A 23,043-nucleotide genomic window follows, 5' to 3' on the forward strand; every position below is an offset into this window, starting at 1 on the left:
CCCCATAGGCTTGCAGGGGGTTGACCTGGTCAATGGAAGGCCACTTTCCCTTAACTGGGGTTGACCTGGTGTCTGCAACGCGCCATTCACTTGCGTGGGGTTGACCTGGTGGCTGCAAGGCCCCATTCACTTACCTGGGGTTGATCTGGTTGCTGCAAGGCCCCATTCGCTTACCTGGGGTTCACCTGGTGGATCCAGGGCGCCATAGGCTTGCAGGGCGTTGACCTGGTCAATGCAAGGCCCATTCGCTTAGCTGGGGTTGACCTGGGGGCTGCAAGTCCCCATTCGCTTGCCTGGGGCTGACCTGGTGGCTGCAAGGCCCCATTCTCTTCCCGGGGGTTGACCTGGTCACTGCAAGGCCCCATTCGCTTGTCTGGGGTAGACGTGGGTTCCAAAAGTCCTCTTAGGCATGCCTGGGGTGGACCTAGTGGCTGCAAGGCCCCATTCACTGACCTGGGGTTCACCTGGTGGCGGCAGGGCACCATAGGCTGGCAGGGGGTTGACCTGGTCAATGCAAGGCCCCATTCGGTTACCTGGGGATGACCTGCTGGCTGCCAGGCCCCATTCTCTTACCTGGGCTTAACCTGGTGACTGCAAGGCACCATTCGCTTGCAGGGGGTTGACCTGGTGGCTGTAAGGCCACATTCCCTTGCCTTGAGTTGACCTGGTGGCTGCAAGGCCCCATTCACTTCCACTGGCTTGACCTGGTGTCTGCAAGGCCCCATTAGCTTACCTGAGGTTGACCTGGTGGCTGCAAAGGCCCCATTTGCTTGCAGGGCGTTGACCTGGTGGCTGCAAGGCCATATTCACTTCCCTGGGGTTGACCTGGTGGCTGGAAGGTCCCATTTACCTGGGGTTGACCTGGTGGCTGCAGGGCCCCATATGCTTGCAGGGGGTTGACCTGGTGTCTGCAAGGCCCAATTGACTTGCCTGGGTTTGACCTGGTGGCTGCAAGTCCCCATTCACTTACCTGGGGTTCACGTGGTGTCTGCAGGGCCCCATAGGCTTGCAGGGGGTATACCTGGTGGCCGCAACACCTCATTCGCTTGCCTGGGGTTATCCTGGGGCTGCAACGCACCATTCGCTTGCATTGGGTTGACCTGGTGGCTGCAAGGCCCCGTAGGCTAGCCTGAGTTACACCTGGTGGCTGGAGGGCACCATTCGCTTCCCTGGCTTTGACCTGGTGGCTGCAAGGCCCCATTCCCTTGCAGAGGTTGACCTGGTGGCTGCAAGGCCCCATTCGCTTGGCTGGGCTAGACTTAGTGGCTGCAAGGCCCCATTGAATTACCTGGCGTTCACCTGGTCACTGCAGAGCCCCATAGGCTTGCAGGGGTTTGACCTGGTAGCTGCAAGGCCCCATTCGCATACCTGGGGTTGAACTGGTGGCTGCCAGGCCCCATTCGCTATAATGGGTTTGACCAGGTAGGTGCAAGGCCCCATTCGATTCCTTGGGGTTGACCTGGTTGCTGCTAGGCCCCATTCATTTCCATTGGGTTGACCTGTTGTCTGCAAGGCCCCATCCTCTTACCTGGGGTTAACATGGTGGCTGAAAGGCCCCTTTCACTATACCTGGGGATCACCTGGTGGCTGCATGGCTCGATAGGCTTGCAGGGGGTTGACCTGGTCGATGCAAGGCCCCATTCGCTTACCTGGGGTTGACGTGGTGGCTGCAAGGCCCCATTAGCTTACCTGGGGTTGACCTGGTGGCTGGAAGGCCCCTTTCACATGCAGGGGATGACCTGTTGGCTGCAAGGCCACTTTCAATTGGCTGGGGTTGACCGGGTGGCTGCAAGGACACTTTCACTTGCATTGGGTTGACCTGGTGGCTGCAAGGCGCCATTCGTTTGCATTGGGTTGACCTTTTGTCTCCAAGGCCCCGTAGGCTTGCCTGGGGTTGACGTGGTGCCTGCAAGACCCATTCAATTGCATTGGCTTAACCTGGTATCTGCAAGGCCCCATTCGATTGCATTGGGTTGACATGGTTTCTGCAAGGCACCGTAGGCTTGCAGGGGGTTGACCTGGTGGCTTCAACGCCCCATTATCTTACCTGGGTTTGACCTGGTGGCTGCAAGGCCCAATTCACGTGCCTGGGTTTGACCTGGTGGCTGCAAGGCCCCATTCACTTGCATTGGGTTGACCTGGTGGCTGAAAGGACCCATTCACTTACCTGGGGTTCACGTGGTGTCTGCAGGGCCCCATAGGCCTGCAGGGGGTATAACCGGTGGGTGCAAGGCCCCATTAGCTTGCTGGGGTTATCCTGGTGGCTGCAAGGCCCCATTCACTTGCACTGGGTTGACCTGGTGCCTGCAAGGCCCCTTTGCTTGCATTGTGTTGACATGGTGTCTGCAAGGCCCCATTAGCTTACCTGGGGTTGACCTGGTGGTTGCAAGGCCCCATCCGCTTCCCTGGGGTTGACCTGGTGGCTGCCGGGCCCCATTCACTATAAGGGGTTTGACCAGGTAGGTGCAAGGCCCCATTCGTTTAACTGGGGTTGACCTGGTGTCTGCAACACCCCATTCACTTGCCTGGGGTTGATCTGGTGGCTTCAAGGCCCCATTCACTTACCTGGGGTTGACCTGGTTGCTGCAAGGCCCCATTCGCTTACCTGGGGTGACCCTGGTGTCTGAAAGGCCCCATTCCCTTACCTGGGGTTCAACTGGTGGCTCCACAGTCCCATAGGCTTGCAGGGCGTTGACCTGGTCAATGCAAGGCGCATTCGCTTAGCTGGGGTTGACCTGGTGGCTGCAAGGCCCCATTTGCTTTCTTGGGGTTAACCTGGTGGCTGCAGGGACCTATTAACTTGCCTGGGGTTGAGCTGGTGGATGCAAGGCCGCATTCGCTTGCCTGGGGTTCTCCTGCTGGCTGCAAGGCCTCATTCTCTTCCCGGGGGTTGTCCTGGTCCCTGCAAGGCCCCATTCGCTTGTCTGGGGTTAACGTGGGCTCCAAAAGTCCTCTTAGGCATTCCTGGGGTGGACCTAGTGGCTGCAAGGCCCCATTCACTGACCTGGGGTTCACCTGGTGGTGGCAGGGCCCCATAGGCTGGCAGGGGGTTGACCTGGTCGATGCAAGGCCCCATTAGCTTACCTGGGGTTGACCTGGTGGCTGCCAGGCCCCATTCGCTTGCAGGGGGTTGACCTGGTGGCTGTAAGGCCACATTCCCTTGCCTTGAGTTGACCTGGTGGCTGCAAGGCCCCATTCACTTCCACTGGCTTGACCTGGTGTCTGCAAGGCCCCATTAGCTTACCTGAGGTTGACCTGGTGGCTGCAAGGCCACATTCACTTCCCTGGAGTTGACCTGGTGGCTGGAAGGTCCCATTTACCTGGGGTTGACCTGGTGGCTGCAGCACCCCATAGGCTTGCAGGGGGTTGACCTGGTGTCTGCAAGGCCCAATTGACTTGCCTGGGTTTGACCTGGTGGCTGCAAGTCCCCATTCACTTGGATTGGCTTGACCTGGTGTCTGCAAGGCCCCATTCGCTTACCTGGGGTTGACCTGGTGGCTGAAAGGCCCCATTCACTTACCTGAGGTTCACGTGGTGTCTGCAGGGCCCCATAGGCTTGCAGGGGGTATACCTGGTGGCCTCAACGCCCCATTCGCTTGCCTAGGGTTATCCTGGGGGCTGCAACGGCCCATTCGCTTGCATTGGGTTGACCTGGTGGCTGCAAGCTTGCCTGAGTTACACCTGGTGGCTGGAGGGCACCATTCGCTTCCCTGGCTTTGACCTGGTGGCTGCAAGGCCCCATTCCCTTGCAGGGGTTGACCTGGTGTCTGCAAGGCCCCATTCTCTTGGCAGGGGTAGACTTGGTGGCTGCAAGGCCCCATTGAATTACCTGGCGTTCACCTGGGCACTGCAGGGCCCCATAGGCTTGCAGGGGTTTGACCTGGTGGCTGCAAGGCCCCATTCGCATACCTGGGGTAGACCTGGTGGCTGCCAGGCTCCATTCGCTATAATGGGTTTGACCGGGTAGGTGCAAGGCCCCATTCGATTCCTTGGGGTTGACCTGGTTGCTGCAAGGCCCCATTCATTTCCATTGGGTTGACCTGGTGTCTGCAAGGCCCCGTCCGCTTACCTGGGGTTAACCTGGTGGCTGAAACCCCCTTTCACTATACCTGAGGATCACCTGGTGGCTGCATGGCCCGATAGGCTTGCAGGGGGTTGACCTGGTTGATGCAAGGCCCCATTCGCTTACGTGGGGTTGACGTGGTGGCTGCAAGGCCCCATTAGCTTACCTGGGGTTGACCTGGTGGCTGGAAGGCCCCATTTACATGCAGGGGATGACCTGTTGGCTGCAAGGCCACTTTCAATTGGCTGGGGTTGACCGGGTGGCTGCAAGGACCCTTTCACTTGCATTGGGTTGACCTGGTGGCTGCAAGGCCCCATTCGCTTGCATTGTGTTGACCTGGTGTCTCCAAGGCCCCTTAGGCTTGCCTGGGGTTGACGTGGTGCCTGCAAGACCCATTCAATTGCATTGGCTAAACCTGGTAGCTGCAAGGCCCCATTCGATTGCATTGGGTTGAGATGGTTTCTGCAAGGCACCGTAGGCTTGCAGGGGGTTGACCTGGTGGCTTCAACTTCCCATGATCTTGCCCGCGTTTGACCTGGTGGCTGCAAGGCATCATTCCCTTAGCTGGGGTTGACCTGGTGGCTGCAAGGCCCCATTCGCTTGCCTGGGGTTAACCTGGTTGCTGCAAGGCCCCATTCGCTTGCATTGCGTTGACCTGGTGGCTGCAAATCCCCGTAGGCTTGCCTGAGTTACACCTGGTGGCTGCAAGTCCCCATTCGCTTCCCTGGGGTTCACCTGGTGGCTGCCAGGTGCCATTCGCTTGCCTACGGTGGACCTGGTGGCTGCAAAGCCCATTCGCTTGAATTGGGTTGACCTGGTCGCTGCAAATCCGCATTCACTTACCTGGGGTTCACTTGGTGGCTGCAGGGCCCCATAGGCTTGCAGGGGTTTAACCTGGTGGCTTCAAGGCCCCATTCGCATACCTGGGGTTTTCCTGGTGGCTGCCAGGCCCCCTCTTTTTACCTGGGTATAAACTGCTGGCTGCAAGGCCCCATTCGCTTCAGTGGGTTGACCTTGTGGCTGCAAGGCCACATTCACTTGGCTGGAGTGGACCTGGTGGCTGCAAGGCCCCATTGAGTTACCTGGCAATCACCTGGTCACTGCAGGACCCCATAGGCACGCAGGGGGTTGACGTGGTGGATTAAAGGCCCCATTCGCTTGCACTGGGTTGACCTGGTGTCTGCAAGGCCCCATCCACTTACCTGTAGTTAACCTGGTGGCTGCAAGGCCCCTTTCACTTACCTGGGGATCACCTGGTGACTGCATGGCCCCATAGGCTTGCAGGGCGTTGACCTGGTCGATGCAAGGCCCCATTCGCTTACCTGGTGTTGACCTGGTGGCTGCAAGGCCCCAATTACTTGCAGGGGTTGACCTGGTGGCTGAAAGGCCGAATTCGGTTTGCATTGGGTTGATCTGGTGGTTGCAAGGCCCCATTACCTTACCTGGGGTGACCTGTTGGCTGCCAGGCCACTTTCGCTTGCCATTGGTTGACCTGGTGTCTGCAAGGCCCCATTCGCTTGGCTGGGGTTGACCTGGTGGCTGCAAGGCCCCATTCGCTTGCATTGGGTTGAACCGGTGTCTTCAAGGCCCCATAAGCTTGCCTGCTGTTGAGCTGGTGCCTGCAAAGCCCCATTCAATTGCATTGGCTTAACCTGGTGGCTGCAAGGCCCCATTCGATTGCATTGGGTTGACATGGTTTCTGCAAGGCACACTAGGCTTGCAGGGGGTTGACGTGGTGGCTTCAACACCCCATTACCTTGCCCGGGTTTGACCTGGTGGCTGCAAGGCCCAATTCACTTGCCTGGGTTAGACCTGGTGGCTGCAAGGCGCTATGCGCTTTCCACGGGTGGACCTGATGGTTGCAATGCCCCATTCACTTACCTGGGTTTCACCTGGTGGCTGCAGGGCCGCATAGGTTTGCAGGGGTTAGGCCTGGTGGCTGCAAGGCCCTATTCGCATACCTGGGGTTGACTTGGTGGCTGCCAGGCACCATCCGCTTACTTGGGTATAACCTGCTGGATGCAAGGCCCCATTCGCTTCACTTGGGTTGACGTTGTGGCTGCAAGGCCACATTCGCTTGCCTGTGGTTGATCAGGTGGTTGCAAGGCCCCTTTCGCTTGGCTGGGGTAGACCTCGTGGCTGCCAGGCCCCATTCACTTACCTGGCGTTGACCTGGTGGCTGCAAGGCCCCATTCCCTTTCCTAGGGTTAACCTGGTGCCTGCAAGGCCCCATTCCGTTTCCTGGGGATAACCTGGTTGCTGCTAGGCCCCATTCGCTTACCTGGGGTTGACCTGGTGGCTGCAAGGCCCCATTCACTTACCTGGGGTTGACCTGGTTGCTGCAAGGCCCCATTCGCTTACCTGGGGTTACCCCGGTGTCTGAAATGCCCCATTCCCTTAACTGGGGTTCACCTGGTGGCTCCAGGGTCCCATGGGTTTGCAGGTTGTTTACCTGGTCAATGCAAGGCCACATTCGCTTAGCTTGTTGACCTGGTGGCTGGAAGGCCCCATTCACTTCCATTGGCTTGACCTGGTGTCTGCAAGGCCCGATTAGCTTACCTGAGGTTGACCTGGTGGCTGCAGGGTCCGATAGGCTTGCAGGGGGTTGACCTGGTGGCTCCAAGGCCCCAGTCGCATACCTCGGGTTGACCTGGTGGCGACCAGGCCCCACTCGCTTACCTGGGAATAACCTGGAGGCTGCAAGGCCGCATTTGCTTCGATTGGGTTAACCTGGTGGCTGAAAGGCCACATTTGCTTCCCTGTGGTTGACCTGGTGGCTGCAAGGCCCCATTCGCTTGGCTGGGGTGGACCTGGTGGCTGCAAGACCCCATTGACATACCTGGCGTTCATCTGGTCGCTGCAAGGCCCCATTCGCTTACATTGGGTTAACCTGGTGTCTGCAAGGCCCCGTAGGCTTGCCTGAGTTACGCCTGGTGGCTGCAAGGCCCCATTCAGTTGCCTGGGGTTGACCTGGTGGCTGCAAGGCCCCATTCTCTTGCCTGCGGTGGACCTGGTGGCTGCAGTGTCCCATTCGCTTTCCTGGGGTTGACGTGGGCTCCAAATGTCCCATTAGCCATGCCTGGGGTTGACCTGGTGGCTGCAGGGCCCCATAGGCTTGCAGGTTGTTGACCTGGTGGCTGCAAGGCCCCATTCGCTTGCCTGGGGTTGACCTGGTGGCTGCAAGGCTCCATTCAGTTGCATGTGGTTGACCTGGTGGCTGCAAGGCCCCATTCACTTCCATTGGGTTGACCTGGTGTCTGCCAGGCCCCATTCGCTTACCTAGGGTTGATCTGGCCTCTGCAAGGCCCCATTCACTTACCTGGGTTTCACCTGGTGGCTCCAGGGCCCCAGAGGCTTGCAGGGGTTTAACATGGTGGCTTCAAGGCCCCATTCGCATACCTGGCGTTTTCCTGGTGGCTGCCAGGCCCCATCCGCTTACCTGGGTATAACCTGCTCGCTGCAAGGCCCCATTCGCTTCAATTGGGTTGACATTGTGGCTGCAAGGCCACATTCACTTGGCTGGAGTGGACCTGGAGGCTGCAAGGCCCCATTGACTTATCTGGCAATCACCTTGTCGCTGCAAGACCCCATAGACTCTCAGGGGGTTGACGTGGTGGCTGCAAGGCCCCATTCGCTTGCATTGGGTTGACCTGGTGTCTGCAAGGCCCCATCCGCTTACCTGGGGTTAACCTGGTGGCTGCAAGGCCCCTTTCACTTACCTGGGGATCACCTGGTGACTTCAAGGCCCCATTCGCTTTCTTGGGGTTAACCTCGTGGCTATAAGACCCCATTCACTTGCCTGGGGTTGACCTGGTGGATGCAAGGCCCCATTCGCTTGCCTGGGGTTGAGATGGTGGCTGCAAAGCCCCATTCGCTTGGATTCGGTTGACCTGGTGTCTGAAAGGCCCCGTAGGCTTTCCTTAGCTACACCTGGTGGCTGCAAGGTCCCATTCGCTTGCAGGGGGTTCATCTGCTGGCTCCAAGGCCCCATTCGCTTACCTGTTGTTGAGCTGGTGGCTGCAAGGCCGAATTCGCTTGCAGGCAATTGAGCTGGTTGCTGTAAGTCCGCATTCGCTTGCCTGTGGTTGACCTGGTGGCTGCAAGGCCGCATTCGCTTACCTGGGGTTCACCTTGTGAATGGAAGGCCCCGTTCGCTTGCAGGGGATTGATCTGGTGGCTGGAAGGCCACATTCGCTTGCCTGTGGTTGAGCTGGTGGCTGCAAGGCCCCATTCGCTTGCCTGGTGTTCACCTAATCGCTGCAGGACCCCAGAGGCTCAAAGGGGGTTGACGTGGTGGGCTTCAAGTCCCCATTGGCTTCAATTGGCTTGACCTGGTGACTGGAAGGCCCCATTCGCTTACCTAGGGTTGACCTGGTGGATGCAAGGCCGCATTAGCTTCCATTGGGTTAACTTGGTGGCTGACAGTCCCCATTCGCTTACCTGGGGTTGACCTGGTGCCTGACAGGCCCCTTTCGCTTCCAGGGGGTTGACCTGGTGGGTGCAAGGCCCCATCCGCTTACCTGGGGTTGATTCAGCGGCTGCAGGCCCCATTCGCTTGCATTGCGTTTACCTGGTATCTGCAAGGCCCTATTCGCTTACCTGGGGTTGACCAGGTGGCTGCAAGGGCCCATTCGCTTGCCTGGGTTAAACCTGGTGGAAGTAAGGCCACATTGACCTGCCTGGGGTTGACCTGGTGGCTGCAAGACCACATTCATTTCCATAGGATTGACCTGGGAGCTGCAAGGCCCAGTAGCCTTGCCTGGGGTTGACCTGGTGCCTGCAGGGAGTCATTCACTTGCCTGCGGTTGACATGGTGGCTACTAGGCCACATTCTTTTGCAGGGGATTGACCTGGTGTCTGCAAGGCCCCATTCGCTTGCATTGGGTGACCTGGTGTCTGCAAGACCCCATTCTCTTGCCTGGGTTCACCTGGTGGCTACAGGGCCCCATACGCATGCAGGGGGTTGTCCTGGTGGCTACAAGACCCCATTCGCTTGCTCCGGGGGTGACGTGGTAGCTGCAAGGTCCCATTCGCTTACCTCGGGTTGGCCGTGTGGCTGTAAGGACCCATTCACTTGCCTGGGTTTGACCTGGTGGCTGCAACGGCCCATTCAGTTGCATGGGGTTAACCTGGTGGCTGCAGGGCTGCATACGATTGCAGGGGGTTGATCTGGTGGCTGCAAGGCCCCATTCGCATACCTGGGGGTGACCTGGTGGCTGCCAGGTCCCATTCGCTTGCCTGGGGATTGACCTGTTGGCAGCAAGGCCCCATTCGCTTCCAGGGGGTTTACCCGGTGCTTGCAAGGGGGTTCATCTGGTTGCAGGGGGTTCATCTGGTGGCTCCAGGGCCCCATTCGCTTACCTGGGGTTCACCTGGTGGCGGCAAGGCCCAATTCACTTGCATTAGGATGAGCTGGTGGCTGCAGAGCCCGATTCAATTGCATTGGGTTGACCTGGTGGCTGCAAGGCCCCATTCGCTTGCCTGGGTTTGATCTGGTGGCTGCAGGCCCCATTCACTTATCTGGAGTTCACCTGGTGGATGCAGGGCCCCATAGGCTTGCAGGGGGTTTACCTGGTGGCTGCAAGGCCCCATTCACTTGCTTTGGGTTCACCTGATGTCTCCAAGGCCCCAGTTGCTTGCATTGGGTTGACCTGGTGGCTGCAAGGCCCCATTCGCTTTCCTGGGGTTGTCCTGGTTGGTGCAAGGCCCCATTCGCTTGCATTGGGTCGACCTGGTGTCTAAAAGGCCCCATTCGCTTACCTGGGGTTGACCTGGTTGCTGCCAGGCCCCATTCGCTTGCCTGGGTTTCACCTGGTGGAACTAAGGCCCCATTCACTTGCCTGGGGTTGACCTTGTGGCTGCAGGGTCCCATTCACGTTCCTGGGGTTGACGTGGGCTCCAAATGTCCCATTAGCCATGCCTGGGGTTGACCTGGTGGCTGCAGGGCCCCATAGGCTTGCAGGTTGTTTACCTGGTGGCTGCAAGGCCCCATTCGCTTGCCTGGGGTTGACCTGGTGGCTGGAAGGCTCCATTCAGTTGCATTTTGTTGACCTGGTGGCTGAAAGCCCCATTCACTTGCATTGGGTTCACCTGATGTCTGCAAGGCCCCAGTTGCTTGCATTGGATTGACCTGGTGGCTGCAAGGCCCCATTCGCTTTCCTGGGGTTGTCCTGGTTGGTGCAAGGCCCCATTCGCTTGCATTGGGTTGACCTGGTGTCTAAAAGGCCCCATTCACTTGCTTGGGGTTGGCCTGGTTTCTGCAAGGCCCCATTCGCTTACCTGGGGTTGACCTGGTGGCTGCAAGGACTCATTCACTTGCATTGGGTTGACCTGGTGTCTGAAAGGCACCATTCGCTTGCCTGGGGTTGACCTGGTGGCTGAAAGGCCCCATTCGATTACTTGGGTTTAACCTTGTGACTGCAAGGACCCATTCGCTTACCTGAGGTTGACCTGGTGGCTGCAAGGCCCCATTCACTTACCTGGGGTTCACCTGGTGGCTGCAGGGCCCCTTAGGCTTTCAGGGGTTTGACCTAGTGGCTTCAAGGCCCCATTCGCTTGAATTGGGTTGACCTGGTGTCTGCAAGGCCCAGTAGGCTTGCCTGGGGTTGACGTGTTGCCTGCAAGGCCCCATTAGCTTGCATTGGGTTGACCTGGTGTCTGCAAGGCCACATTCATTTGTCTGGGGTTGACCTGGTGGCTGCAAGGCACCATTCGCTTACCTGGTGATGACCTGGTGACTTCAAGGCCCCATTAGCTTGCCTCGGGTTGACCTGGTGGCTACAAGGCCCCATTCTCTTGCAGGGGATTGACCTGGTTGTTGCAAGGCCCCATTCTCTTTCCTTGGGTTGACCTGGTTACTGCAAGGCCTCATGCGCTTTTCTGGGGTTGACGTGGGCTCCATAAGTCCCCTTAGGCAAGCCTGGGTTTGACCTGGTAGTTGCAGGGCCCCATAGGCTTGCTGCGGTTTTACCTGGTGGCTGCAAGGCCACATTCGCTTGCCTGGGGTTGACCTGGTTTGTGCTAGGCCCCGTAGGCTTGCTGCGGGTTCACCTGGTGGCTGCAAGGCCACATTCACTTCCCTGGGGTTCACCTGGTGGCTGCAAGGTCCCATTCACCACTGGGGTTGATATGGTGTCTGTAAGGCCCCGTAGGCTTGCTTCGTGATCACCTGGTGACTGCAAGGCCCCATTCGCTTACTTGGGGTTGACCTGGTGGCTGCAAGGCACCATTCGCATAAATTCGGTTGACCTGGTGGCTGCTAGGCCCCATTCACTTACCTGGGGTTGACCCGGTGGCTGCAGGGCCCCATAGGCTTGCAGGTGGTTGTCCTGGTGGCTCCAAGGCCCCATTGGCTTGCATTGGGTTGACCTGGTGGCTAGCCAGACTACCAGGCTCTGGGTGGCGTGCTGAGGGAATTCGGTGCACAGGTGGTATTCTCTTCCATCCTACCAGTGAACGGACGCGGAAGACGGCATGAGAACTTTATCCGAGAGACCAACTGGTGGCTTCGGCAGTGGTGTCTCGAGGCAGGCTTCGGCTTCCTGGACAATGACCCACACATTACAACGAGGGACATGCTCAGCTGGGATGGGCTTCACCTGTCCCCCAAAGGTAAGCGTGTGTTTTTTTCCATGTTGGCAGATCTCCTCCGGCGGGCTTTAAACTAGGCTCGTCGGGGGGAGGGGAAGATGAGGGTCGGGGAAGCTGTGGACCACCAAACCAGGTGGCACCCACAAGGACAGCCCAGCCTGAAGAAAGAGAGCTTTGGGAACGTGAAAGACAGGGGGTGGACAGCAATACGGCACAGGTAAGGGACGGGAAGGTTAGAGACAAAAAGCCCTTTAGGACTTGGAGCGAGGGGGTAGCAAAAGCACCAGTCACAGGGCTCAAGTGCCAATATACTAATGCTAGGAGCATGGGGAACAAGCAGGATGAACTAGCGCTCCTGGTTGCACTAAACGACTACGACTTAGTGGGGCTGACGGAAACCTGGTGGGATTCATCCCACGACTGGGCGGTACATATTGAGGGCTATAGATTGTACAGAAAGGACAGAGTGGGGAAAAGGGGGGAGGGGTTGCGCTCTATGTTAAGGAGCAATATACATCAACCCTCATCAAGACAGAATCAAAGGATGAGGAAGTAGAAGGACTGTGGGTTAGGCTACATGGGGGGCAAGGAGAAAAGGATTTGGTGGTAGGGGTCTGCTACAGACCCCCACATCAAGGGGAAGAAATAGATTTGGGGCTCCTGAGGCAACTCTCGGAGACCATAAAAGCTAAAGAGGCGGTGGTCATGGGGGACCTAAACTACCCGGACATCTGCTGGGAGACACAGACAGCAAAGTCCCACCGCTCACGCAGGTTTCTAACCTGTGTACAGGACCTCCACCTGATGCAGGAGGTACATGGTCCCACTAGGGGGAATGCCTTACTGGATCTGGTATTGGCAACCAGATGACATAGTAGGGGACCTACAGATCGGTAGCCATCTGGGGGACAGTGATCACCTAAAAGTACAATTCAACATAAGGCGTTGAGTGGGTAAGGTAACCAGTAGGGTGAACGTGCTGGACTTTAGGAAAGCTGATTTCAGTGAACTCAGGGGATTAGTGAAGGACGCACTGCAGAGTAGTGGTTTTGAAATGATGGGAGCCCAAGAAGGGTGGCTGTGCCTTAAGGAAGCTATCCTTCGAGCACAAAGCAAGACGATCCCTGTGCGAGGTAAAAGAGGGAAAGGGGCCAGGAGGCTTCCCTGGCTGACCAGAGAAATCCAGGGCAGACTAAGGGCCAAAAGGGGAGCACATAAAAAGTGGAAACAGGGAGAGATCACCAAAGAGGAATATACCTCTTCTGCTCGTGCTTGTAGGGAGGCAGTTAGACAGGCCAAAGCTACCATGGAGCTGAGGATGGCAACCCAAGTAAAAGACAATAAGAAATTGTTTTATAGATATATAGGGAGTAAAAGGAAGGCCCAGGGAGGAATAGGACCCCTGCTAAATGGGCAGAAACAATTGGTGACGGACAGAGGGGACAAGGCTGAACTCCTCAACGAGTTCTTCGCCTCAGTGTTCCGAAGTGAGAGGCATGACAAGTCTCTCACTGGGAGTGTAGGGAGGCAGCAGCAAGGCACCAGACTTCCATGCGTGGACCCTGAGGTGGTGCAGGGTCACTTGGAAGAACTGGATGCCTTTAAGTCGGCAGGCCCGGATGAGCTCCATCCGAGGGTACTGAAGGCACTGGCCGACATCATTGCAGAGCCACTGGTGGGAATATTTGAACGCTCGTGGCACACGGGTCAAGTCCCGGAGGACTGGAAAAGGGCCAATGTGGTTCCCATTTTCAAGAAGGGGAGGAAGGAGGACCCGGGTAACTATAGGCCAGTCAGTCTCACCTCCATCCTTGGCAAAATCTTTGAAAAAATCATCAAGGCTCACATTTGTGAGAGCCCGGCAGGACAAATTATGCTGAGGGGAAACCAGCACGGGTTCGTGGCAGGCAGATCGTGCCTGACCAATCTAGTCTCTTTTTATGACCAGGTCACAAAACACCTCGACGCAGGAGGAGGGGTGGATGTCGTATACTTGGACTTCAGGAAGGCCTTTGATACGGTATCCCACCCCATACTGGTGAACAAGTTAAGGGGCTGTGACTTGGATGACTGCACAGTCCGGTGGGTGGAGAATTGGCTGGAGGGTCGCACCCAGAGAGTCGTGGTGGATGGGTCGGTTTCGACCTGGAAGAGTGTGGGCAGTGGGGTCCCGCAGGGCTCGGTGCTTGGACCGATACTCTTTAATGTCTTCATCAGCGACTTGGACGAGGGGGTGAAATGTACTCTGTCCAAGTTTGCAGATGACACTAAGCTATGGGGCAAAGTGGACACACCGGAGGGCAGGGAGCAGCTGCAAGCAGACCTGGACAGGTTAGACAAGTGGGCAGAAAACAACAGAATGCAGTTCAACAAGGAGAAATGCAAAGTGCTGCATCTAGGGAGGAAAAATGTCCAGCACACCTACAGCCTAGGAAATGACCTGCTGGGTGGCACGGAAGTGGAAAGGGATCTTGGAGTCCTAGTGGACTCCAAGATGAACATGAGTCGGCAGTGTGACAAAACCATCAGAAAAGCCAATGGCACTTTATCGTGCATCAGCAGATGCATGACAAATAGGTCCAAGGAGGTGATACTTCCCCTCTGTCGGGCGCTGGTCAGACCGCAGTTGGAGTACTGCGTGCAATTCTGGGCGCCGCACTTCAAGAAGGATGCGGATAACCTGGAGAGGGTCCAGAGAAGGGCCACTCGTATGGTTAAGGGCCTGCAGGCCAAGCCCTACGAGGAGAGATTAGAGAAACTGGACCTTTTCAGCCTCCGCAAGAGAAGGTTGAGAGGCGACCTGGTGGCTGCCTAGAAGTTCGTCAGGGGGGCACAGAAGGGAATTGGTGAGTATTTATTCACCAAGGCGCCCCCGGGGGTTACAAGAAATAATGGCCACAAGCTAGAAGAGAGCAGATTTAGATTGGATATTAGGAGGAACTTCTTCACAGTTCGAGTGGCCAAGGTCTGGAAAGGGCTCCCAAGGGAGGTGGTGCTCTCCCCTACCCTGGGGGTATTCAAGAGAAGGTTGGATGTGTATCTAGCTGGGGTAATGTAGGCCCAGCACTCTTTCCTGCTTATGCAGGGGGTCGGACTCGATGATCTATTGAGGTCCCTTCTGACCCTAGCATCTATGAATCTATGAATCTATAAGGCCCCATTGCCTTCCCTGGGGTTGATCTGGTGGCTGCAGGACCGCATTGGCTTGCAGGGGGTTGACCTGGTGGATGCAAGGCCCAATTCGCTTACCTGGGGTTGACCTGGTGGCTGCAAGGCCCCATTCACTTACCTGGGGTTGACCTGGTGGCTGCAGTGCCCCATAGGCTTGCAGGGGGTTTACCTGGTGTCTGCAAGGCCCCATTAGCTTGCAGGGGGTTGACCTGGTGCCTGCAAGGCCACATTCACTTCCCTGGCGTTGACGTGGTGGCTCGTAGGCCCCATTCGCTTGCATTGGGTTAACCTGCTGTCTGCAAGGCCCCATTAGCTTACCTGGGGTTGACCTGGTGGCTGCAAGGCCCCATTCACTTCCAGGGGGTTGATCTGGTGGCTGCAAGTCCACATTCGCTTGCCTGGGGTTGACCTGGTGTCTGCAAGGCCCCATTCGCTTACCTGGGGTGGACCTGGTGATTGCAAGGCCCCATTCGTTTGCTTTGGGTTGACCTGGTGACTGCAAGACCCCACTCACTTGCCTTGGGTTGACCTGGTGTCTGCAAGGCCCCATTCGCTTACCTGGGGTTGACCTGGTGGCTGAAAGGCTCCATTCACTTACCTGGTGTTGACCTGGTGGCTGCAGTGCCCCATAGGCTTGCAGGGGTTGACCTGGTGGCTGAAAGCCCCATTCGTTTACCTGGGGTTGACCTGGTGGCTGCAAGGCCCCATTCGCTTGCAGGGGTTGAGCTGTTGGCTGGAAGTCCACTTTCGCTTGCTGGCGGTTCAACTTTTGGCTGCAAGGCCCCATTCGCTTGGCTGCGGTTGACGTGATGGCTGCAAGGACCCACTCACTTGAATTGAGTTGACCTGGTGGCTGCAAGGTCCGGTTCGCTTGCATTGGGTTGACCTCGTATCTGCCAGGCACCGTAGGCTTCCCTGAGTTACACCTCGTGGCTGCAAGGCCCCATTCAGTTGCCTGGGGTGGACGTGGTGCCTGGAAGGCCCCATTCTCTTCCCTTTAGTTGACCTGGCGGCTGCAAGGCCCCATTCGCTTTCCTGGTGTTGACGTAGGCTCCAGAAGTCCCTTCTAGGCATGCCTGGGTTGACCTGGTGGCTGCAGGGCGCCATAGGTTTGCAGGGGGTTGACCTGGTGGATGCAAGGCTCCATTCGCTTGCCCAGGGTTGACTTGGTGACTGAAAGGCCCCATTCGCTTCCCTGCGGTTGACCTGGTGGCTGCAAGGCCCCATTCGCTTGCATTGGGTTGATCTGGTGGCTGCAAGGCCCCATTCGCTTGCAAGGGATAGACCTGTTGGCTGCAATGCCCCATTCTCTTGCATTGAATTGATGTGGTGGCTGCAAGGCCCCTTTCACTTGCCTGGGGTGTACCTGGTCACTGCAAGTCCCCATTCGCTTACCCAGGGTTGACCTCGTGGCTACAAGGCCCCATTCGCTTGTAGGGGGTTAACCTGGTCGCTGCAAGGCCCCATTCGCTTGCATTGGGTTCACCTGGTGTCTGCAAGGCCTCGTAGGCTTGCCTGAGTTACACCTGGTGGCTTCAAGGCCCCATTAACTTGCCTGGGATTGACCTGGTGCCTGCAAGGCCCCATTCGCTTGCCTGGGGTTGACCTGGTGTGTTCAAGGCCCCATTCTCTTTCCTGGGGTTGACCTGGTGGCTGCAAGGCCCCATTCACTTACCTGGGATTGACGTGGTGGCTGCAATGCCCCATTCATTTGGATTGGGCTGTCCTGGTGTCTGCAAGGCCCCGTAGGCTTCCCTGAGTTACATCTGGTGGCTGTAAGGTCCCATTCGCTTGCAGGGGATTGACCTGGTGGCTGCAAGGCCCCATTCGCTTGCATTGGGTGGACCTGGTGGCTACAAGGCTCCATTCAGTTGCCTAGGGTTGACCTGGTGTCTGCAAGGCCCCTTTCGCTTACCTGGGGTTGAGTTGGTGTCTGCAAGGCCCCATTCACTTCCCTGGGGTTGACGTGGTGCATGCAAGGCCCCATTCGCTTGCCTGGGTTTAACCTGGTGGCTGCAAGGGCCCATTCGCTTTGATTGGGTTGACGTGGTGTCTGCAAGGCCCCGTAGGCTTGCCTGAGTTACAACTGGTGGCTGCAAGGCCCCATTCGCTTCCAGGGGGTAGACCTGGTGTCTGCAAGGCCCCATTCGCTATCATTGTTTTGACCTGATGTCTGCAAGGCCCCATTCGCTTACCTGGGGTTGACCTGGTGGCTGCAAGGACTCATTCACTTGCATTGGGTGGACCTGGTGTCTGAAAGGCCCCATTCGCTTACCTGGGGTGGACCCGGTGGCTCCAAGGCCCCATTCGCATCCTGAGGGTTGACCTGTTGCCTGCAAGGCACCATTCGCTTGCCTGGGGTTGACCTGGTGGCTGAAAGGCTCCCTTCGATTTCTTGGGTTTGACCTTGTGACTGCAAGGACCCATTCGCTTACCTGGGGTTGACCTGGTGGCTGCAAGGCCCCATTCACTTACTTGGGGTTCACCTGGTGGCTGCAGGGCCCCATAGGCTTTCAGGGGTTTGACCTAGTGGCTTCAAGGTCCCATTCACTTGCATTTGCTTGACCTGATGTCTGCAAGGCCCAGTCGGCTTCCCTGGGGTTGACGTGTTGCCTGCAAGGCACCATTAGCTTGGTTTGGGTTGACCTGCTGGCTGCAAGGCCCCATTCTCTTACCTAGGGTAGACCTGGTGGTTGCAAGGCAACATTCGCTTGCAGGGGGTTGACCTGGTGTCTGCAGGGCCCCATTTGCTTACATGGGGATGACCTGGTGGCTGCAAGGCCCCATACACTTGCCTGGGGTGGACCTGGTGGCTGCAGGGCCCCATAGGCTTGCAGGGGGTTGACCTGGTGGCTGCAATGCCGCATTCAATTGCATTGGGTTGACCTGGTGTCTGCAAGGCCCCATCCACTTACCTGCAGTTGACCTGGTGTTTGCAAGGACCCGTAGGCTTGCCTGGGGATGACATCATGCCTGCAATGCCCATTCATTTGCTTTGGGATGACCTGGTGTCTGCAAGGCCCCATTTGCTTACCTGGCGTTAACCTGGTGGCTGCAAGGCCCAATTCACTTGCCTGGGGGTTGAGCTGGTGGCTCCAAGGCCCCTTTCACTTACCTAGGGTTGACCTGGTGCCTCCAAGGCACCATTCACTTACCTGGGGTTGACTTGGTGGCTGCAGGGCCCCATAGGCTTGCAGGTGGTGGACCTGGTGGCTGCAAGGCCCCATTTGCATACCTGGGGTTGACCTGGGGACTCCAAGGCCCCATTCTCTTGCAGGGGATTGACCTGGTGGATGCTAGGCCCCATTCTCTTTCCTGGGGTTCACCTGGTCACTGCAATCCCTCATTCTCTTGCCTGGGGTTGACGTGGGCTCCATAAGTCCCCTTAGGAAAGCCTGGGTTTGACCTGGTGGCTGCAAGGCCACATTCGCTTGCCTGGGGTTGACATGGTGGGTTCTAGGCCCCATAGGCTTGCTGCGGTTTGACCTGGTGGCTGCAAGGCCAAATTCGCTTGCTTGGGTTGACATGGTGGGTTCTGGGCCCCGTAGGCCTGCTGCGGGTTGTCCTGGTGGCCGCAAGGCCCCATTCGCTTACTTGGGGTTGACCTGGTGGCTGCAAGGCACCATTTGCTTAAATGGGAGTGACCCGGTGGCTGCAGGGCCCCAAATGCTTGCAGGGGGCTTACCTGGTGGCTCCAAGGCCCCTTCCCTTTGCCCGGGGTTGACATGGTGGCTCCAAGTCCCCATTCGCTTACCTGGGGTTGACCTGGTGGTGGCAAGGCCCCATTCGCTTGCCTGGGGTTAACCTGGTGGGTGAAAGGCCCCATACACTTGCCTGGGGTAGAGCAGGTGGCTGGAAGGCCCCATTCTCTTTCCTGGCATTGACCTGGTCACTGCAAGGCCCCATTCGCTTGCCTGGGGTTGACGTGGGCTCCATAAGTCCCCTTACGCAAGCCTTTGGTTGACCTGGTGTCTGCACGGCCCCATTGGCTTGCTGCGGTTTGACCTGGTGGCTGCAAGGCCACATTCGCTTGCCTGGTGTTCACGTGGTGGCTGCAAGGCCCCATTCACTTGTATTGGTTGATCTGGTGTCTGTAAGGCCCCGTAGGCCTGCTTCGGGTTCACCTGGTGGCTGCAAGGCCCCATTCGCTTACTTAAGGGTTGACCTGGTGGCTGCAAGGCCCCATTCGATTACTTGGGGTTGACCTGGTGGCTGCAAGGCCCCATTCGATTTCTTGGGGTTGACCTGGTGGCTGCTAGGCCCCATTCACTTAACTGGGGTTGACCCGGTGGCTGCAGGGCCCCATAGGCTTGCAGGGGGTTGACCTGGTTGCTCCAAGGTCCAATTCGCTTGTGCGGGGTTTACCTGGTGGCTGCAGGGCCCCATAGGCTTCAAGGGGGTTGACCTGATGGCTGCAAGGCCCCATTCGCTTACCTGGGGTTTACCCTGGGCTCCAAAAGTCCCCCCAGGCATGCCTGGGGTTGACCTGGTGCCCATACCTGCTGACGCCCCAGGTTTCACTCCCAAACAACCACCAGGAGTGCGGACGCAGGACCCACACAACCCCAAGGGGCTTAAGCGTCCATCAAGTGTCCCCCACACAGGACCTTAAGCCTCCAAGGTGTGCCCCCCACACCTGGGCCAGGCCCCATTTGCTTGCCTGGGGTTGACCTGGCGGCTGCAAGGACCAATTCACTAGCATTGGGTTGACCTGGTGGCTGCAAGGCCCCATTCATTGGCATTGGGTGACCTGGTGGCTGCAAGGCCCCTTAGGCTTGCCTGAGTTACACCTGGTGGCTGTAAGGCCGCATTCAGTTGCTTGGGGTTGTCCTGGTGGCTGCAAGGCCCCATTCGCTTGCCCGGGGTTGACCTAGTGGCTGCAAGGCGCCATTCACTAACATGGGGTTGACCTGGTTGCTGCAACGACCCGTTCGCTTAGCTGGGGTTCACCTGCTGGCTGCAAGGACACATGCAGTTGCATTTGGTTGACCTGGTGGCTGCAAGAGCCCATTCACTTGCATTGAGTTGACCTGTTGTCTGCAAGGCCACATTCGCTTTGAATGGGTTGACCTGGTGTCTGCAAGGCCCTGTAGTTTTGCCAGAGTTACAACTGGTGTCTGCAAGGCCCCATTGACTTACCTGGGGTTGAGCTGGTGGCTGCAAGGCCCCATTCACTTACCTGGGTTTGCCCCTGTGGCTGCAGGGCTCCGTAGGCTTGCAGGGGGCTGACCTGGTGGCTGCAAGGCCCCATTCGCTTACCTGAGAGTGACCTGGTGGTGGCAAGGGCCCATTCGCTTGCCTGGGGATAACCTGGTGGCTGCAAGGACCCATTCGCTTGCAGGGGGTTGACCTGGTGGCTGCACGGCCACATTCACTTGCCTGGGGTTGACCTGTTGGCTGCAAGGCCCCATTCTCTTTCCTGGGTTTGACCTGGTCACTGCAACGCCCCATTCGCATGCCTGGGGTTGACGTGGGGTCCATAAGTCTCCTTAGGGAAGCCTGGCGTTGACCTGGTGGCTGCAGGGCCCCATAGGCTTGCAGTCATTTGACCTGGTGGTTGCAAGGCCACATTCGCTTGGCTGCGGTTTACCTGGTGGCTGCAAGGCCCCATTCAATTACTTGGGGTTGACCTGGTGGCTACTAGGCCCCATTCTCTCTACCTGGGGTTGACTCGGTGGCTGCAGGGCCCCATAGGCTTCCAGGGGGTTGACCTGGTGGCTCCAAGTCCCCATTCGCTTACTGGGGTTGACCTTGGCTCCAAAGTCCCCCTAGGCATGCCATACGTACTGCCGCCCGGGGTTTCACTCCCAAACAACCTCCGGGAGTGCGAACGCAGGACCCACACAACCCCCAGGGGCTTAAGCGTCCATCAAGTGCCCCCCCCATCGGAGCTTAAGCCTCCAAGGAGTGGCCCCCGCACCTGGGCCAGGCCCCATTTGCTTCCCTGGTGTTGACCTGTTGGCTGCAAGGCCCCATTAGATTACTTGAAGTTGACCTCATGGCTGCAAGGCACCATTCGTTTAAATGCAGTTGACCTGGTGGCTGCAAGGCCCCATTTGATTACTTGGGGTTGACCTGGTGCCTGCAAGGCCCGATTCACTTACCTGGTGCTGGCCCGGTGGCTGCAGGGCCCCAGAGGCTTGCAGGGGGTTGTCCTGGTGGCTGCAAGGCCCCATGCGCTTTCCTGGGGTGGACCTGAGGCTGCAAGGCCCATTCGCTTGCATTGGGTTGACTTGGTGGCTTCAAGGCCCCATTCGCTTGCATTGGGTTGATCTGGAGTCTGCAAGGCCCCATTCGCTAACCTTGGGTTCACCTGGTGGCTGCAAGGCCCCTCTCAATTACCTGGGTTTCACCTGGTGGCTGCCGCGCCCCATTCGCTTGGATTGGGCTGACGTGCTGTCTGCAAGGCCCCGTAGGCTTGCCTGAGTTACATCTGGTAAAGGCAAGGCCCCATTCTCTTACCTGTGGTTGACCTGGTGGCTGCAAGGGCCCATTCGTTTGGATTGGGTTGACGTCCTGTGTGCAAGGCCCCGTAGGCTTGCCTGAGTTACAACTGGTGGCTGCAAGGCCCCTATCGCTTCAGGGGGGTAGACCTGGTGTCTGCAAGGCCCCGTTTACTTGCATTGTGTTGACCTGGTGTCTGCAAGGCACCATTCACTTGCAGGGGGTTCATCTGGTGGCTGGAAGGCACCATTCGCTTGCAGGGGGTTGACCAGGGGGCTGCAAGTCCCCATTCGCTTGCATTGGCTTGACTTGGTGGCTTCAAGGCCCCATTCACTTGCATTGGGTTGACCTGGTGTCTGCAAGCCCCATTCGCTAACCTGGGGTTGACCTGGTGGCTGCAAGGCCCCACTCAAGTACCTGGGGTTCACCTGGTGGCTGCCAGGCCCCATTCGCTTGCCTGGGTTTAACCTGGTGGCTGCAAGGGCCCATTCGCTTTGATTGGGTTGCCGTGGTGTCTGCTAGGCCCCGTAGGCTTGCCTGAGTTACATCTGGTGTCTGCAAGGCCCCATTCGCTTCCAGGGGTAGACCTGTTGTCTGCAAGGCCCCATTAGCTTACCTGGGGTTGACCTGGTGGCTGCCAGCCCCCTTCACTTATCTGGGATTAACCTGGTGGCTGCAAGGCCCCATTCGCTTGCATTGGGGTGACCAGGTGGCTGAAAGGCCACGTAGGATTGCCTGAGTTACACCTGGAGGCTGAAAGGCCCCATTCGCTTGCAGGGGATTGACCTGGTGCCTGCAAGGCCACATTCACTTCCCTGGCGGTGACCTGGTGGCTCGTAGGCCCCATTCGCTTGTATTGGGTTAACCTGATGTCTGCAAGGCCCCATTAGCTTACCTGGGGTTGACCTGGTGGCTGCAAGGCCCCATTCACTTCCAGAGGGTTGACCTAGTGGCTGCAAGGCCCCATTCGGTTGCATTGGTTTGACCTGGTGGCTGCAAGGCTCCATTTAGTTTCCTGGGGTTCACCGGGTGCTGCAATGCCCATTCGCTTACCTGTGGCTGACCAGGTGGCTGTAAGGTCCCTTTCACTTAGCTTCTGTTGACCTGGTGCCGGGAGGGCCCCATAGGCTTGCAGGGGTTTTACCTGGTGGATGCAAGGCCCATTTCGCTTGCATTGGGTTGACCTGGTGTCAGCAAGTCCCCATTCGCTTTCCTGGGTTTGATGTGGTGGCTGCAAGGCCCCATTCGCTCGGATTGGGTGGACCTGGTGTGTACAAGGCCCCTAGGCATCCGTGAGTTACATCTGGTGCCTGCAAGGCCCCATTCTCTTACAGGGGGTTGACCTGGTGGCTGCAAGGCCCCATTCGCTTGCATTTGGTTGACCTGGTGCCTGCAACGCCCCATTAGCTTACCTGGGGTTGGCCTGGTTGCAGCAAGGCCCCATTCGCTTGCCTGGGTTTGACCTGGTGACTGCAAGGCCCCTTCGCTTGCCTGGGTTTGACCTGGTGGCTGCAAGGCCCTTTACGCTTGCATTGGATTGATCTGGTGTCTGCAAGGCCCCATTCGCTTACCGGGAGATGACCTTGTGGCAGCAACGCCCCTTTCGCTTTACCTGGGGTGGACCTGGTGCCTCCAAGTCCCCATTCGCTTGCCTGGGTTTAACCTGGTGACTGCAAGGCCCCATTCGCTTGGATTGGGTTGACCTGGTGTCTGCAAGGCCCCGTAGGCTTGCCTGAGTTACATCTGGTGGCTGGAAGGCCCCATTGAATTGCAAG

Source organism: Crocodylus siamensis, chromosome 3 (assembly GCF_052110815.1).
Source record: "Crocodylus siamensis isolate JL-2025a chromosome 3, ASM5211081v1, whole genome shotgun sequence".
In the NCBI taxonomy this organism is placed as follows: Eukaryota; Metazoa; Chordata; order Crocodylia; family Crocodylidae; genus Crocodylus; species Crocodylus siamensis.